At 41.7% G+C, this 15,892-nt stretch overlaps 1 protein-coding gene across 5 annotated transcripts in view; it reads right to left on the reverse strand.

The window, feature by feature from the left end:
* LOC117361221 (A-kinase anchor protein 17B-like) overlaps window positions 1–15,892 on the reverse strand; it is an 85,694-nt gene that overhangs the window by 29,597 nt on the left and 40,205 nt on the right. For all 5 annotated transcript variants that reach the window (XM_033946271.1, XM_033946267.1, XM_033946268.1 and 2 more), the window contains exon 2: window positions 1,841–1,990. The gene's annotated coding sequence lies outside the window, so the exon portion shown is untranslated. The remainder of the gene's footprint in view (window positions 1–1,840; window positions 1,991–15,892) is intronic.

The following is a 15,892-nucleotide window of genomic DNA, read 5'->3' on the forward strand; positions in this document are numbered from 1 at the left end:
TTGGCAGCTCCATCACGACAACACACCCATTCTTCACATTTGATACGGAGTTTCCTGGCCAAACACAACACACCTGTGATTCCTCAAGCTCCCTACTCTCCCGACATGGCTCCGTGTGACTTCTGGCTTTTTCCCAAGCTGAAAATGTCCTAAAAGGGACCAGATTTCAGTCAAGAGAAGACATCATGCAGAATGCGACGGACCAGTTGCAAGCCATCTCAAAAGAGGCGTTCCAGCACTGTTTCTGACAGTTGCAGGACCATTGGAAGAAATTGGTGGCAGCCCATGGGGGCTACTTTGAAGGAGATTAGTATAAGATTATTGTATCTGAATAAGAGTATTTTTTATGAATAAAAGGTCTGATACTTTTTGAACAGCCCTCATATTAAAGAAATGATATAGACAGAAGGTAGGATGGTGGTTTTCTTGCCAATGATTGAAGATAAGAGCAAAAAACAAGCTGGATATCAGGACCAGTAAATATCCATACTCCAATTCTGAGGCCTTTTACCACCTTTAAGAAAATTTTAAAAATTGAAAATCTAGAATCTTGTCTGGGTTAATTGGCTCTTTTTTCACTGGAATAATAATTTATGTAGTGTATCAATTTGAACCATATTTGGACTGTTACTACCCAAACCCTAACTCCACAGCATCTTAGCTAGCCCTGATAGAAACATAAAAGTAGTAAGGCAGATAAAGACCAAATGGCCTATCCAGTCTGCCCATTCAGGCCATCTACTATCCCTTCTTCTCTGAGATCCAATGTATATGTCCCAGGCTCTCTTTAATTCAGATAGTTTTTGTTTCTACTCCCTTCACCAGGAGGCCCTTCTACAAATTCATCACCCTCAACAAGAGCCTTGTTTCGCCAAAAAAGTATCTTAAACTTTCTTTTTGTTAAAGCAGTGTTTCAGTGATTTAATTTCCTTTTCACCTGAAGAAGCTCTTTTTTGATGAAACAAGGCTCTTGTTGAGTGAAGGAAACAGTGAGCTGCCCTGTAGCCTGAAGCTGGATTACAATTATAAGGTTGGGATTTTGTGGTTCAAGTACCTGTGTGGTTCCCAGTGTTCAGATGTGATTTCACCATCTTGAACTAAGTACACGAGTGGGTTTTTTTTTGTTTTTTGTTACTATATCCAGTTTATGCCACTGGAAGCTAGTGAACTTTGTATGCTCTACTGGCGGGTGCAGTTGAAACGTAGGTTTTTCTCAATTGGATATTCTCCTTTGAGATTTTTACTGCATTCCCCCTGATTAGTGGATGAACCAGTGATTTACAATTCTTTGAGCTGTTTCTGACTTTGGGATTTAGCAGTGACTTTGTAGCCCTGCTTTCAGTTCTGAGGCTTATTTATTTAACATTATATTTGTTCAACTTCTTTGTGGCTACACTGTCAAAGCTTTGATTTGCCAAGTGTTACTGTGCATTTATGCCATGTATATATTTAAAAGGCTGAGGTGTGGCCTAGTGGTAGAGCTTGCTTTGAGTGTGGTTGTGTAACTTCAAAAAGGTGCTATACAAGCTCCAATCCCTTTCCCTTCCCCTGTATTTCTGGTCCCAATCCCTTTCCCTTCCTTATCATTATTTCCCCTCTCCCATATTTCTAGTGAGCAGCTCCTACAGTTCTTTCCAATTTTTAACTACTTTATATAATCAAAATTCCCAAATATCATGTTGCATTTGTCTTCCTTAATCAGCTATAAACTACACAAATAGTCTAGTTTTCTGAGTTACAAGCAGGAAATGCAGAAAGAGGGATATAATTTTTTAGAAGCTGATGCGATCCCTGGCTCTGAGTTGTCTGTAGTACCATTCACACAGGCTAAAATACTCACAGATTGCCCTAGACACAATTGCTTCCATGAATGCTGTCAGTGGAGAGACTGCTGCCGACATCAGAATGTAAAGGTGTCTTATTAATCCGAGTCTTCCTTCCCCTCACTCCAGTTATGGATTTGGTCCTAATCTTCACTCCTTCAAGAAACCTGTTAAAATAACAGAGTAATCACAAGAGTCAGCTAACATATGCACAAGCATGGAAAAGTTACCAAAAAGAGGAAGACAAGCCAAAAATGTTTAGAATCAAAGAAAACTGCAGAAACTGTGTGACTTATTTGCTTATTATATACTAGTTTTTTAGCCCATTACATTAACGGGTGCTAGAATAGATGTGTAGACTTAGGCATTTCTTTCTTTCTTTTTCTTTATGTCTGCCTTTTTGCTTCCTATCTTTCTCCCTGCCCCGTCAGTCTTTTCTTCTTTCTGTCTCTCTCCCCCTGTCTGTCTTTCTTTCTGTCTCTCTCCCCTGTTCAGCAGCACCCCTTCATGCTCCCCCTGTCCAGCAGTAGCCCTTCTCCCTTTCCTTTATCTCCCCCTGTCCAGCAGCACCCCTTTCCTGCTCCCCCTGTCCAGTAGCAGCCCTTCTCCCTTCCTTTTACCTCCCCTCTGTCCAGCAGCACCCTTTCCCTGCTCCCCCTGTCCAGCAGTAGCCCTTCTCCCTTTTACCTCCCCCTGTCCAGCAGCACCCCTTTCCTGATTCTCCTGTCAAGCAGTAGCCCTTCTCCCTTCCTTTTACCTCCTCCCTGTCCAGCAGCACCCCTTCCCTGCTCCCCCTGTCCAGCAGTAGCCCTTCTCCCTTACTTTTACCTCCCCCCTGTCCAGCAGTACCCCTTCCCTGTTCTTATCTGATAAGTCTCCCGTGTTTTGTGAAACAGCTCTGCCAGGACCCGCCGCAGGCTCCTTGTAGCAATAGGGAAGCTGCCGCACACAAACTGCCACAGGCTCCTTATTCAGCTGGGGAAACCGCAAGCGTCGCAAACCACCACCACCACTGGGGAAACCGCCGCATGCATCGCAAATTGCCATAGGCTCTTTCTACTGAGCATGCGGCAGCACAGAGTCACACTTTAAAGTGCACTTCAAACGGCGCATGGAGTTTGAAGTGCACATACTCGCTAAGGGTTTTATTATAGTGGATGGATTTATGGGATTTTATTATTTGCAGTTTCTCTTTATTTAGGCCCCATTCTTAAATGTTAATATTATTAAAAACTCTAAGGAGTCAGTTTCCTTGACTGCCAACTACAGACCTATTGTAAAGCATACCATTCTTTCTTAAACTAATGGAAGGACTGGTTAACATTGATCTCACAAAATATTTAGAGAAGTTCAGCATTTTACATGATTTCCAGTCTGGCTTTCGTACAAATTACACTACTGAAATAGTTTTAAACTCTATGACTGATCATCTTTTCCACTTGTTTTCCTAGGGATAAAAGCACATTGGTACTGCAGTTCGACTTGAGCAGTATCTTTGACCTTGTTGATCATAACATCTTGCTTAGATGCCTTGATTCCATCGGCATTTCCAGACAGGTACTAAATTGGTTTACGGGTTTCCTAAAAAAAAAAACCATTTACCAGGTCTACAGTGAAAGAACTTCTCTCAGGCTTGGTCTAATCCCTGTGGAGTGCCACAGGGCTCCCCACTCTCCCCTTCACTTTTCAATATCTATATGGCATCACTGTAAAATATGTTATCTGAATTAAAACTGAAATTGTATATATATGCGGATGATATTACAATTATTATTCCCAAAACCTCACTGACCCAAGAGACAGAACAATTCATCTCATCTGTCCCTTACCAAGGAAGAATAATGGACGCTCTTCCGGAGGCTGTTATAGGGGAAAACATCCTCCAGGGATTCAAGACAAAGTTAGACAAGTTCCTGCTGAACCGGAGCGTACACAGATAGGGTTGGTCTCAGTTAGGGCGCTGGTCTTTGACCTAAGGGCCGCCGCGGGAGCGGACTGCTGGGCACGATGGACCACTGGTCTGACCCAGCAGCGGCAATTCTTATGTTCTTATGACTACACAATCTAAATTAAAACTGAATTCGGAAAAAACTAACAGCCTCTTTTACAAAGCCGTGCGGCAACAGCCTCGAAGCCCTTTAAATCTCTATGGGCTTTGGGGCTGCTAGCGCAGCGCAGCCACTAGCGCGACTTTGTAAAAGAGGCCATAAGATTTTCTTGGTAAATCCTAATAACAAGATCATGAATACCTCCTAGAGATTAAATGGGTCAGATTACCCAAAATACTTGGTGTCACCTTGGACTGAAGCCTGACTTTTGAAGATCACACTAACGCTCAAGACAAAAAATGTTTCCTCACTTTATGGAAACTTCGTACAATTAAACATTATTTTGATTTCTTCTCCTTTCAACTGCTGGTTTAATCTTTGATCTTAAGTACCTTAGACTATTGCAATATCATATACTTGGGATCTTTTAAGAAAACCATCAAACGAATTAGAACTGTCCAGAATGCTGCAGTCCGTCTCATTTATGGCCTCAAGAAATCGGATCATGTAAGCTCGTATTACAAAATACCTACACTGGTTGCCTGTGTAAGCAAGGGTCATCTTTAAGTTTGCTTATCTTTGCTTCAAAAGCATAACAGGTTCATCCCCAATCTATCTCATCATTTCGAATTTCCAGGCACAACTTGTTTAGGTAGTGCTTACTTATTTGCTTTTCCATCCCTGCAGGGCTGCACCTACAATTTAAATTTAATTTAATTTAATTCTTATATACCGCTAATAACTGTGAGGTTTCTAAGCGGTTTACAAAAATGAATGCATTAAAAAGATACAATAAATAAAAATAAATTAGATAGGTACTTGGAAATTCCCTAACTGTCCCAAAGGCTCACAATCTAACTAAAGTACCTGAAGAGACAATTTAAGAAAAATAAAGATAAAATATAAAGACAGAGATAGAGATAGAAATGAATATTCCACCAAGTAATGAATAAACAAATTTAAAGATAGAATTAAAATTAATAAGTAAAATAAATAAAAAATAGAGATAAAAAATAAGTATCAACAGAAAAATAAAAAAATATATATTTAAAGTGTTCTCCCCTGCTGGATCGGGGGAGCGGTGTAACTGTGATCAGGTGCCCTTGATAGAACATTATCATTCCAAGCAGGCAAATGGAATAAATGTTTAACCAACTTTATCTCAAACGCACTTTCTTATTAAACTTTTAGGAAGTCAATCAAAACTTCTCTCTTTGACAAATTTCTCTGACCCCACTTCAGCCTTTTTTTTTTTTTAATAATTCTTTATTTCGAACACTCGCAAAAACATATAAGAAAAACAACAATGCAGTGCCTTGATGTATTTCTAAAACACTTCTAGATAAATTTGGCCAACCTTAACATGCTAATGTAATTTTGAAAGTTTTCTGTAATATCGCTGTCTGTATACAGTCTCTTTCTCTGAAAACCGCTTTGAACTGTTTGTGGTATTGCAGTATATAAAAATAAAGTTGTTGTTATCTCTCCCTCGCTAGCTAACATTTCTACCTCTAACAACCTATAAACCAGTGGTCTCAAACCCATGGCCGGGGGCCACATGCGGCCCGCCAAGTACTATTTTGAGGCCCTCAGTATGTTTATCATAATCACAAAAGTAAAATAAAACAGCTATAAATTACATTATTATATTATTATTTATAAACTATAAAGAGTTTTACCTTATGCAAAATTTTCATTTCCTTAATAAGACATTAACTATTTTTTTCTGAGGCCCTCCAAGAATTTATAAATCCAAAATGTGGCCCTCCAAAGGGTTTGAGTTTGAGACCACTGCTATAAACTAACTCCTCCATGCACCCCAACACTGCTCCTCCTCCAGATACTACTGATATATCAATCCTGTTCTCCTTGAGCTCAGCCACCACCTCACCTCCTCCTCTGGCAGCCCCTGCTGTACCTGGTAGGAATGAAATTTTAGTCATCTAGCTAGCCAGAATCTTTCCAATACTCTCCTATCTGGATAGATCAATGGTCAAGCCTCATAGAGAAATATATATTTCAATATACACATTCAGAAACACACACGATAACTGTAATAAACATTAAACATTTCAACCAAGAACCTCAATTCAAATCCCAATATTTTGTGAAAAATATTAATCAGCTAGACTTGTACTACACACAGCAGGTTTATACAATTATACATCAGCATGGACATGAAACATTAAGAGACAATAAATAAACCATCAGACCCTAGTACTTTTACCCCACTGCTTGAGATACTCCTGGATCCAGTCAGGAGATCTTGAATTAAAAAGGCCCCACAGATAAGGTGCAGTAAAACAAACAACAAAGCCTGAATCTGCCTTCCAATCGCTTATTTTCTCTAGTCTTTCAAGAAACATTACAATTATTTTATTTACTCGTGCAGTCCCAAAATGGATCATTAAAGACTCTATGAGATTCCCTAAGAGTCTTTGCAGTGTGAAATTAGAACGTTGCTAGGATTGCCTAATTAATCACCAGGCAACCTTCCCTGGACCACACATCCCTCTGCTTTTATAATGCTTGTGTACAGAGCGGAAGAGGCAAATCTACACAAGTTCATTAAATTTGCAATTGAAATTTCAACCAGCAACATAGAATTCCATGCACACTTGTAGCCAAGATGACCTGGTAAAGGATAAAATATGAGAAGTGTGTGTGCTAAGTCAGTCAGTTAAAGAGATGGCCAAAGGGCAAAACAGAGTTCGGCATAAAAGCTCAGGCATGCTATGGTCTTCATTTTTTACTCAAATACTAGTTACACAGTCATGTCAAGGAGGGGCTAGTAGAGCTGTCCCAGCTAGAAGCACACTGACGGGACTGATCTAATTCTGCCTTTTTTATAACAGCCGAGACCAACACCTTTGTACAGGAGTGATTCACAATTCCTCCTGTAGTTGTATAGGGAAGCTAACTTGGCATATTTTTCCTCCCTCACCGGCTTTTCTTTGCTTCTGTTCCTGCAGGTTGAAACAGTCCTTTATTGGGCCCTTGGGAGGAGAATCAAAGCGCCATGTGTGGAACAGAGACATTATCTTACTGCTTCTTGCTCTACCACTCAGTCAACTTCCTCTTGATCCAAAAATGCATTTCCTATGTAACATCTCATTTACTTTGGGGGGGGGGGGGGGAGTGGAAGGGTATTAGGAACCCTGAACAGTTCCTCAGCCTTGCACCTTCTCAATTAACCCTCAGGCCCCTAAACTTCTAAGATTACTTCATCCCAATCATCTGAACACCCAAAAGGATCTTATAAAAACACACTGGCCATTATACTTTGTATATTTGTAGTATTAACAATTGTTTTGCATATATGTAAGTATCTACATATACAGATATGTATAAAGATACAGTATATAAAGATACTGTATAGAGATACAGCATATATCTTATAATAAAACCCTAAGCGTCGCATGCGCACTCTTATCGGCATGCTTCCATGATCCGTAGGTCTGTGGCCGGCAAGAGTGCGCATGTGCACTTACTACGGCCCCACACGCGATCCGGGCCATGTGACTCTCAGACGCTCCGATTATGATGGCTTCCGCTCCGAGCTACTTCTAACTTGCTGTTTCAGACAACACCATAGGAAGGAAGGTCAGCTGCCCACAAGCTTTACGATACAGGCGTCCGGAGGCAGAAGAAACCGCTGGAGGCCGGCGGGCCGGACATGTTCTCTCTTCTGGGCCTGCCCGAAGAAATCCTCCTCCTCATATTCTCTTACCTCAATTCGCAGGCGCTGGCAGGCTTGGCCAAATGTGCCGCAGGCTTCACCACTTCACGGGCAAGGACGCGGCGTGGAGAAGGATAGCCCGAGGGTGCATTAACTCCGGCTTCACGCAGCAAGGCGCCGACACGTAAGCCAGCCAGACCGCGAGTGTGGGGCCGTTGTTAACATTTCACATCTAGCACCCGTTAATCTAACGGGCTTAAACACTAGTAAAGATATATACATGATAACATAGGAAAAGACATGCTTACTCAGACTAAGGTCCATTAAGTCCAGCATGTAGAGACTATCTTTTGAATGTTTTAATATACAACGCAAAAAACACAAAGGAGACAGACACCTCTGCACAGATTAAATCCAATAGATGAGAGCAGAAAGGGGAGGAACAATTCAATTTAATGAGTCAATCACTCATAAAAACATCCAACAAGTTATAGGACTTGACACGCAACATGTTTTGGCTAAAATGCCTGCATCAGGAGTCCTGTTCAGCACACAGGCATCCATACACCTCTTCTAGCTCTTGTAGGTCTGTCAGATTAGAAATGAACTCCATAGAGAACTGAGAGTGACACCGACTACTCCTTCCTCCCCATCTACCAATTTAAACTATGTTGCTATTAAAGTTTAAAGACCTGGCCCTTTCTGCTCTCGTCTATTAGTATCTCTCGCTCTTCCAACAGAGATATTGAAACATCCACACACAGGAGGGTGATTTCCAAACGCCAGGTACCTGTATAAATAGAATATTTTGAAACTGTCCACCATCTCTATGGACAAAAAGTATATCCTTATGGTTCTTTGAATTTGTGCAGCTTTTAGGAACTATTGCTTTTCATTGACTGAAGCTGCTCTCTGCTGTCATCCTTGTCTACCTAATGCAGTGCTCATCAAGTTTCGGTAGCTGTGACTTCATAATTGCAAATTAGAAAAACTGTGTGACATTGCCCCCCACCAGAGATGAAGATCAATGATGCATCTATGGAGAGCTCACCCAGATCATGACCTCAAAGAAGGATTTATGAGCCCATTTGAAGTCTCATGTCTCAACCCAAATTTTTGGAATATCTGATCTAATGGCCCTATCAATAGTTGGTTCAGCACAGTTATTTACCGTAACAGGTGTTATCCAGGGACAGCAGGCAGATATTCTCTACATGTGGGTGACGTCATCCACGGAGCCCCGTTGCGGACAGCTTTTCAAGCAAACTTGATTGAAGATCTTAAAGTTTGCTAGTGCTGCACCGCGCATGCGTGTGCCTTCCCGCTCCAATCTCGGGCTCTTCGTTGACGACGGGTCAAGATTTTGGAACTCTTCACCATGGATAAAGCCTCAACCCCAGTCTCGGCCTCGACCTTGGCCACAGTTGGAGAGTGGCACAACGAGGGCAAGAGTCTGTAGGGTGATCAACACCTAGACAAAGTATACACCAATGGTGCAGATCTGTTATCAAGATCACTCGACTGCACTGCGTGCACTTCTTGAAACCGGTAAGAGGCCGGGACATAAGGCAGGAAAAAAAGGCCGCGGCTACACAAGGCCGGGCGGCCAAAGAAAAAAACGGGATCCCCCGGTCGCGATCAATGTAATGAAAAGGCGCGGGGTGCAGCAACTTCCGATGAAAACAATAAAAGAAGCCACGTTGCAAGAAAGGCACTTAGATTCACAGAGAAGAGAGACAGGGCTTTCTGGCTCCGCGGAAAACTAAGAACTGAGGACCACGTTGAGGAGACACACCCTCTAGCTGAGCGGGAAGGCACATGCATGCGCGGGGCAACACTAGCAAACTTTAAGATCTTCAATCAAGTTTGCTTGAAAAGCTGTCCGCGACAGGGCTCCGTGGATGATGTCACCCACATGTAGAGAATATGCTGCCTGTTTGTCCTGGGATAATCTTTTTTACTGTGTCTCCATATTATCTCTAAGTCTATCCACAGCTTGGTTCCAAGTTTTCAGGGATAGGCTATATACACCCTATTTTTACAGTTCAGATTTTGTTTTCTATGCAGAACAGAATGTCCTGCAAACTTTTTGTTTTGCTCCGGCACACTAACGGAGCAAATGTTTTTCTGTAGCACACTCATAACCCCGCCCTACCCCGCTCGATTCCAACCTTGTCTTGTTTTCCCTGAGCTTGAGCTCATGCCTGGAGGGCCTCTAAGCATGCACGGATGTTGACGCAGTGACGTCTCATGCATGTGCATAACATCATTATGTCGATGTCCGCGCATGCTTGGAGGCCCTCCAGACACAGCTCCGAGTTCAGAATGTCCTGCAAACTTTTTGTTTTGCTCCGGCACACTAACGGAGCAAATGTTTTTCTGTAGCACACTCATAACCCCGCCCTACCCCGCTCGATTCCAACCTTGTCTTGTTTTCCCTGAGCTTGAGCTCATGCCTGGAGGGCCTCTAAGCATGCATGGATGTTGACGCAGTGACGTCTCATGCATGTGCATAACATCATTATGTCGATGTCCGCGCATGCTTGGAGGCCCTCCAGACACAGCTCCGAGTTCAGGGAAAGTGAGATGAGGTTTGTGTGGGGGTGGAGAGGAGGAGAGTTGCTGATGCCAGAAGTAACACTTGGTGTACGTCTTGTGTCCTTCAATCCTTCGTGGCACACCTGGAATCTTGCCACAGCACACAGTTTGCAATTCACTGGAATAACCAAAACTAAAACTTGTAACCCCTACATAACTATTCTAGCAATGGGAGGTAAGATGCCAATTCCATAATTTTTTATATTTTTAGAGTTTAGTTAATTTCTATACAACACACACACATACAAAAATGAGGTATGTCCCTGATTTAAAAGTAAAATCATGGTTACAAAAGAACACGGGATATTTTTCTTACTTTTTAAGTGTATTACTCCATTCTATTAAATCACTCATATCAGATAAAGCAAAATTTTCAAGACAAAAAAACCATCTCAAAAATATTGTTAATGGTGATATAAAGTTCAGCTCTCAGTCCATGTGGCAGACCAGTTGCAACTAAAAGAAAAAAAGAATTAGGATGACAGACTGGAATTAAGTCTGGGAAGAAAAGTGGGGGAGCTGTTTGTTAACTGTGAGGACGTCGGAGGAGACTTTTCTCCTGCCCTGTGTCTCCTGTAGCAGCGGTTTGGAATTGCTGATAAATCGGGCAGGCATTGCTGAAGATGGACCCCAGACGTCATCGGGTCCGTCTTCCTTAATTTTCCTCGCTTTAAAACTCGGACCACTGCTGCGGTTGCGGCCGCAGGGCGTGGCTGAAGGGGCGTGCCCTAAGGGGCAAGTCCTTCCCCTTGGGAGCCCCTTGGAGCAACGAGGAGCTGGGGAGCGAAAATCTCAGGTTGTATAAACTTTAATCCGTTATACTATGGGGAAAAGGAAAATTAAGCCTAAGAGCTCAACACCAGCTGTTTCTGGACCAATGGATAGGCATTTGACTTTTTCCGCGGAAAAAAATCCACCACAATCTTTACTTGATATGAACTCTCCCATGTCAAGTGCATTGATGAGTCCCCTTGAAAGGACCCCCCCCCCCCCTTCATCCAGTATCTGGTGATAGCGGGAAGATTATTCCCGCTATTTCCACTGAATATGTGGTTTCTTCTACACAATTAAGTAAATTAGTTTTTACTGATATACCTAAACTGCCTGAATTTTCAGGCATTGTAGAGGATCAACCACTACCAGTGTAAAAAGAAGATATTACCCTTAAGGATTTGTGATTAGGTATATCTAGAGTTGAAGGGTTTCTCAGAGAATCAATGAAACAAACATTAGATTATTCACAGTCTGTGTCTCAAAAGTTTATGAATGTGGATTCAAATTTAAGTTGCTTGGATAAAAGATTAAGTGTGGTAGAAAATCAAAGCAATACATTGCAAGCCGTCTCAGTATCTGCTGTTAAAGACTCTACAGTATTACATTCTAAAATTGAAATGTTGGAAAATAGGAATAGAGTGAGAAATCTCCGCTTGGTTAATTTCCCAATGACACATTTATTATCTCCTGAAATTTTACTAAGGAAATTCTTTAAAGAAATACTGGGACTATCCAATGCAGAGACTTTTCCAATTTGTAATCATTATTATATTCCACAAAAGAAAGTACAATCTGACCAAGATGTGGATCGTCTGGTCACAAATGAAATAAATTTAACTGAATTATCAAGATGTGATTCAGACTAGATCCACTATGGCAATAACATGCATGAGTGAGACTGATAAAATGTTAATAATGAAACTTTATTTTAAAAATAAGCTGACAAAGTTTTGTGGAGATTTGGTTAGGATTTTTCCTGATGTCTCAAGAGCCATGCAACTAAGAAGGAAAGAATTTCTAAAATTAATGACAAGAGTTTTGGCTCTTGAGGCATCATTTTATTTAAAATTTCCATGTAAATGTCTTGTCAAAGTACAAGACATTGAGTATGCTTTTTGGGATCCCATCCAGTTACAACAATTTTTAATGGCAAGAGAACAGAAATGAGGTTTTGTTGGTTTAATTAACAAGATTCTAACAAGATGGAGGACAGTTAAGTCATCTACTGTTCCGTCTCCTTCCGACTACTTTTTATTTTTTTCTTTTCTTTTGTCTTTTATAATTTTTATTGTTGATTTCTAATTTTTGCTTTTGTCTTTGATCTTAGTTTCTTTTTCTGAGTTTCTTTTCCTTTGTTATATATTTATTTTTCAAATTACTTACTGTTTTTATGATTTGACCGCTGGATCCAGCTTGGCAGTTGAGGGGCCCTGCACTTGTAGGTTGATGGACTTTGTGGTGGCAGCTGGGAGAGACCGGACTGAGACCTTGTTCTGGTTGAGGTTGTGGAGGACCTGGTCTGAATCCTTTGCTTCTGTGTGCTGGCGGCTGCGTGCTGCAGTTTGCCCCTGTTTGAGAGCGGGAAGGGAGGTGGCAGATCTCAGGCGGGCGGCCGGAGGCAGCGATCGAGCCGGACTCCTGAAGCAAGAGCAGCGCAGATGCCGCGCTGCGGTAGATGGCCTGCAGTTAGAGGAGCTGGAGGAAGCTTCCCGCAAGACCCACTGTCCGGATGTGCTTGATGGATCGTGCTGGAGCGGGGGACTCACCCCTGGTGTCCAGCTTCGGCGCCCCGTGGTCGGTGCGGTCCTCTTCGCCGCCTCCGCCTGTCTCCTGCGCACCTAGCTCCGGCGGCAGCGGCCTATTCAACGCTTGCCCGGCCCAGAGTCTGAGAACTTCTGCCCCGAAATCCCAGCGTCCATCAGCCAGGCTTTTCTCCAGAGTTTCTCGCCGGTGTCGCACAATCCGTGCGTTGTGAGGAGCGTAGCAGCAGCAAAGCAGGGGTTCCCTGTCAGCCCCAGCTCCTGCGGCACCAACACACACCAAAATCAGCACCAGGCGGCTTTTCCGCAGAAGAGGAATTCTTATAGTCACCACAGGCCTCATCTAGGGCAGTCTCCTTGGAGCAGCCGTACAAGGTAGCGACTGGAGCACGGGCAGTGTGTCGTGGGGATGATTGCATGGAGGAGACCATCGCAGAGGAGGAGACATGGGCATCCTGGGACTATCAACCAAATCTCTTTCCTGAAGAAGTCCTTTTTCTGGGAACGTCATCGTTCCTCCAAAACTTACTTGCTCCACTTCATCACTGAAGCTGAAACCGTGGATTGAAGACAATGTTTTTATTTTTATTTTTTTTCCAGTTTATGAATTATTTTTAATCTTATTCATAGTTTTGCCACTTGTTTTTGTTTTGTTCTATTTCTATCATTTAAATTTCTCCAGAATTCTTTTGTTCAACGGTTCCTCCTTCTGCATCTATTCCTTTCTCTCCTCTCTTCTACCTTCCAAAGTACTTAGTTCAATACAGTCTTGTTAGAATGTTTATTTTCCATTTTCCTCTCTCTCTACTTTTCACTTCTTTATTACTCTCTAGGTACTTTAGTTAGATTGTGAGCCTTCGGGACAGTAAGGGAACTTCTAAGTACCTTTCTTACTTATAATTTTAATGTATATTTTCTGTAAACCGCTTAGAACCTAACGGATGTAGCGGTATATAAGAAATAAATAAATTACATTTAATGTTTCATGACTGAGATATTTGGAGGTTTGTCAAAATCACAATATTATGGAAGGGTTAAGATTCATTTGAATCAGTACCCATTCTTAGTTTTCTTTGTATTTTATGTTAATTGATAATGTACGGCTCCCCACTATGTTGGGCTTGAAAAGGAATTTTTGAGATAAATGTATAATTAATGCAAATCTAAATGTAAGAATCCTTTTTTTTCTTTGATATCATTTGATATTAAAATTGTAAATCTGCATAAATAAAAAAATTAAAAAAAAAAAAGTTTGGGAAGAAAAGTTAATAACTAATGTTAAATTTTCACTTTCATGTATATAGCTACACAGCAAAACATATAATTTAAGTGGCAGACATTTCTGAAATGCCGCATATACTGGAATATAAACTGAGGTAACTTTTTTTACCACTCCAAAGAGAGGAAAAAAGTTCTGACTCAAATATAAACTAGAGAGTTGCACTGGTACAGAAATCAAGCCCATCCCTATAAACTTCAGAGGTAGCTATTTCATTTAAATAAACTACTGAATTAAAGGCTCTTGTAGAGCCTTGTACAAATAAAGCAAATACACTTTATTAATTTGGAAATATTAATTGGAAGAATACATACTTTGTATACGGGTCCCTTCCAAAACTTATTTTTTTTTCTCAAATATTTTTTTATTAATTTTACCAAGTAGCTACATCAAATACAAATAAAACTAGCAACATAATTTAATTACATACAATAATACACTATTATATTGAAAACATCAGAATAGAGGAAATAACCTAAAACAAATTAGACAAATTAAACATAAAATAAAACAAAATGAACAAGAGCTGCAGATAATCTTTTCAGATATAGAGAAGTCAAGTGAGATTACAAAGTGTTTCTACAATAATTATCTAGTGGGGCCCATTTCTTATTAAAGCTAGCAATAATGTTGTGCTTGAAAGCAATTATTTCTTCAAATTTTCTAATTATGCACAAAACTGCCAAAACTTCTAATGTAAGTATAAAATACAAATACTCCAGTTGATGAGGACCCCCAAGCTATGTCAGTTGAGGACTTCTGAAGGTGGCCAGGGGTCCCTTTTGCCAAACTTGGCAGGCAACAGTAGCCTCCCTGAGTCACATATGCTGGCACCTCAATGGCTCAGGGATGCTGCTAGCGACTGCTGAGCTTGGTGGAAGAGGTCCTCAGCCACAGCAAGGGTCAGCAAGTACTTCAGCACTGTAGAAATAAAATCAGAAATGCATTTCCTTTTCTTTTGAACACAATACAAAGATATCTGCTATATACATTTCCTAAAGGTAACATATTTCAATCAAATTCCTTTTTTACCATTGTCATCTGGAGATTTATTTTTCCATCAAGCTGGTCCCAGTTTCTCTTTTTTCCGCTTTTCCGTCTTCTGCAAATTCTTCTGTTGTTGTCCATTGGTTCCTCCTATCATGGTCCAGCATTTCTCCCTCTCTCTCCTCTTCCTCTCATTATACAGCATTCTTCCTCCCTTCTGTCCTGGATCAATCTCCCTCTTTTTCCCCTCCCCACTCCTGCACAGCATTTCTTCCTCTCTCCTACACCCCCATGTGCAACATGTCTTCCTCTCTCTCACTGTCCAACATCTCATTCCCTCCCTTGCTACAAAGGGAGTTGGGATAGAGAGAGAGGGATCCATGGTGCATCTCTCTCATCCCCTCTACTGCCATATCCAACATTTTTCCCTCTTTCATCCCCCGGACCATTTGCAGCAACTTTTGTCCCTGCCCACCAGCCCCATGCCCAACATTTCTCCTTTCCAGCACCATGCCACATCTCTCCCTCCATTCCCTCCACCACTATGTCCAACATTCCTCCCTCTTGCATCCCTTTCAATCTGTCCCACTGTTCCCTCTCCAGCACCATGACATTTCTCCCTCTCATTTTTCTCTTCCCTATGCATCAGTACCTCACTCCTCTCCCTATGCCCCAAAATTCTCCTTCTTCTTCCATTCATCTTGTGCATCATCTTTCCCTCTCACTGACACACTCACGCCCAACAATTTTCCTTTCCTATTCCCTCCCCCACCTCAGCTTCTCTTTCCCTCCCTCCATCCTATGTCCCAAGTTCATGACCCCCTTCCTCCTTATGTCCAAACACGCTCCCTCCCTTCTGTGTCCCAGGTTTGGATCCCTCCAATGTCCCAATGCACTCCCTACTTTATCCCAAGTTCATGCCCCCCTCGCTTCCTTCCTTAGTC

This window comes from Geotrypetes seraphini, chromosome 5 (assembly GCF_902459505.1).
Source record: "Geotrypetes seraphini chromosome 5, aGeoSer1.1, whole genome shotgun sequence".
Lineage (NCBI taxonomy): Eukaryota > Metazoa > Chordata > Amphibia > Gymnophiona > Dermophiidae > Geotrypetes > Geotrypetes seraphini.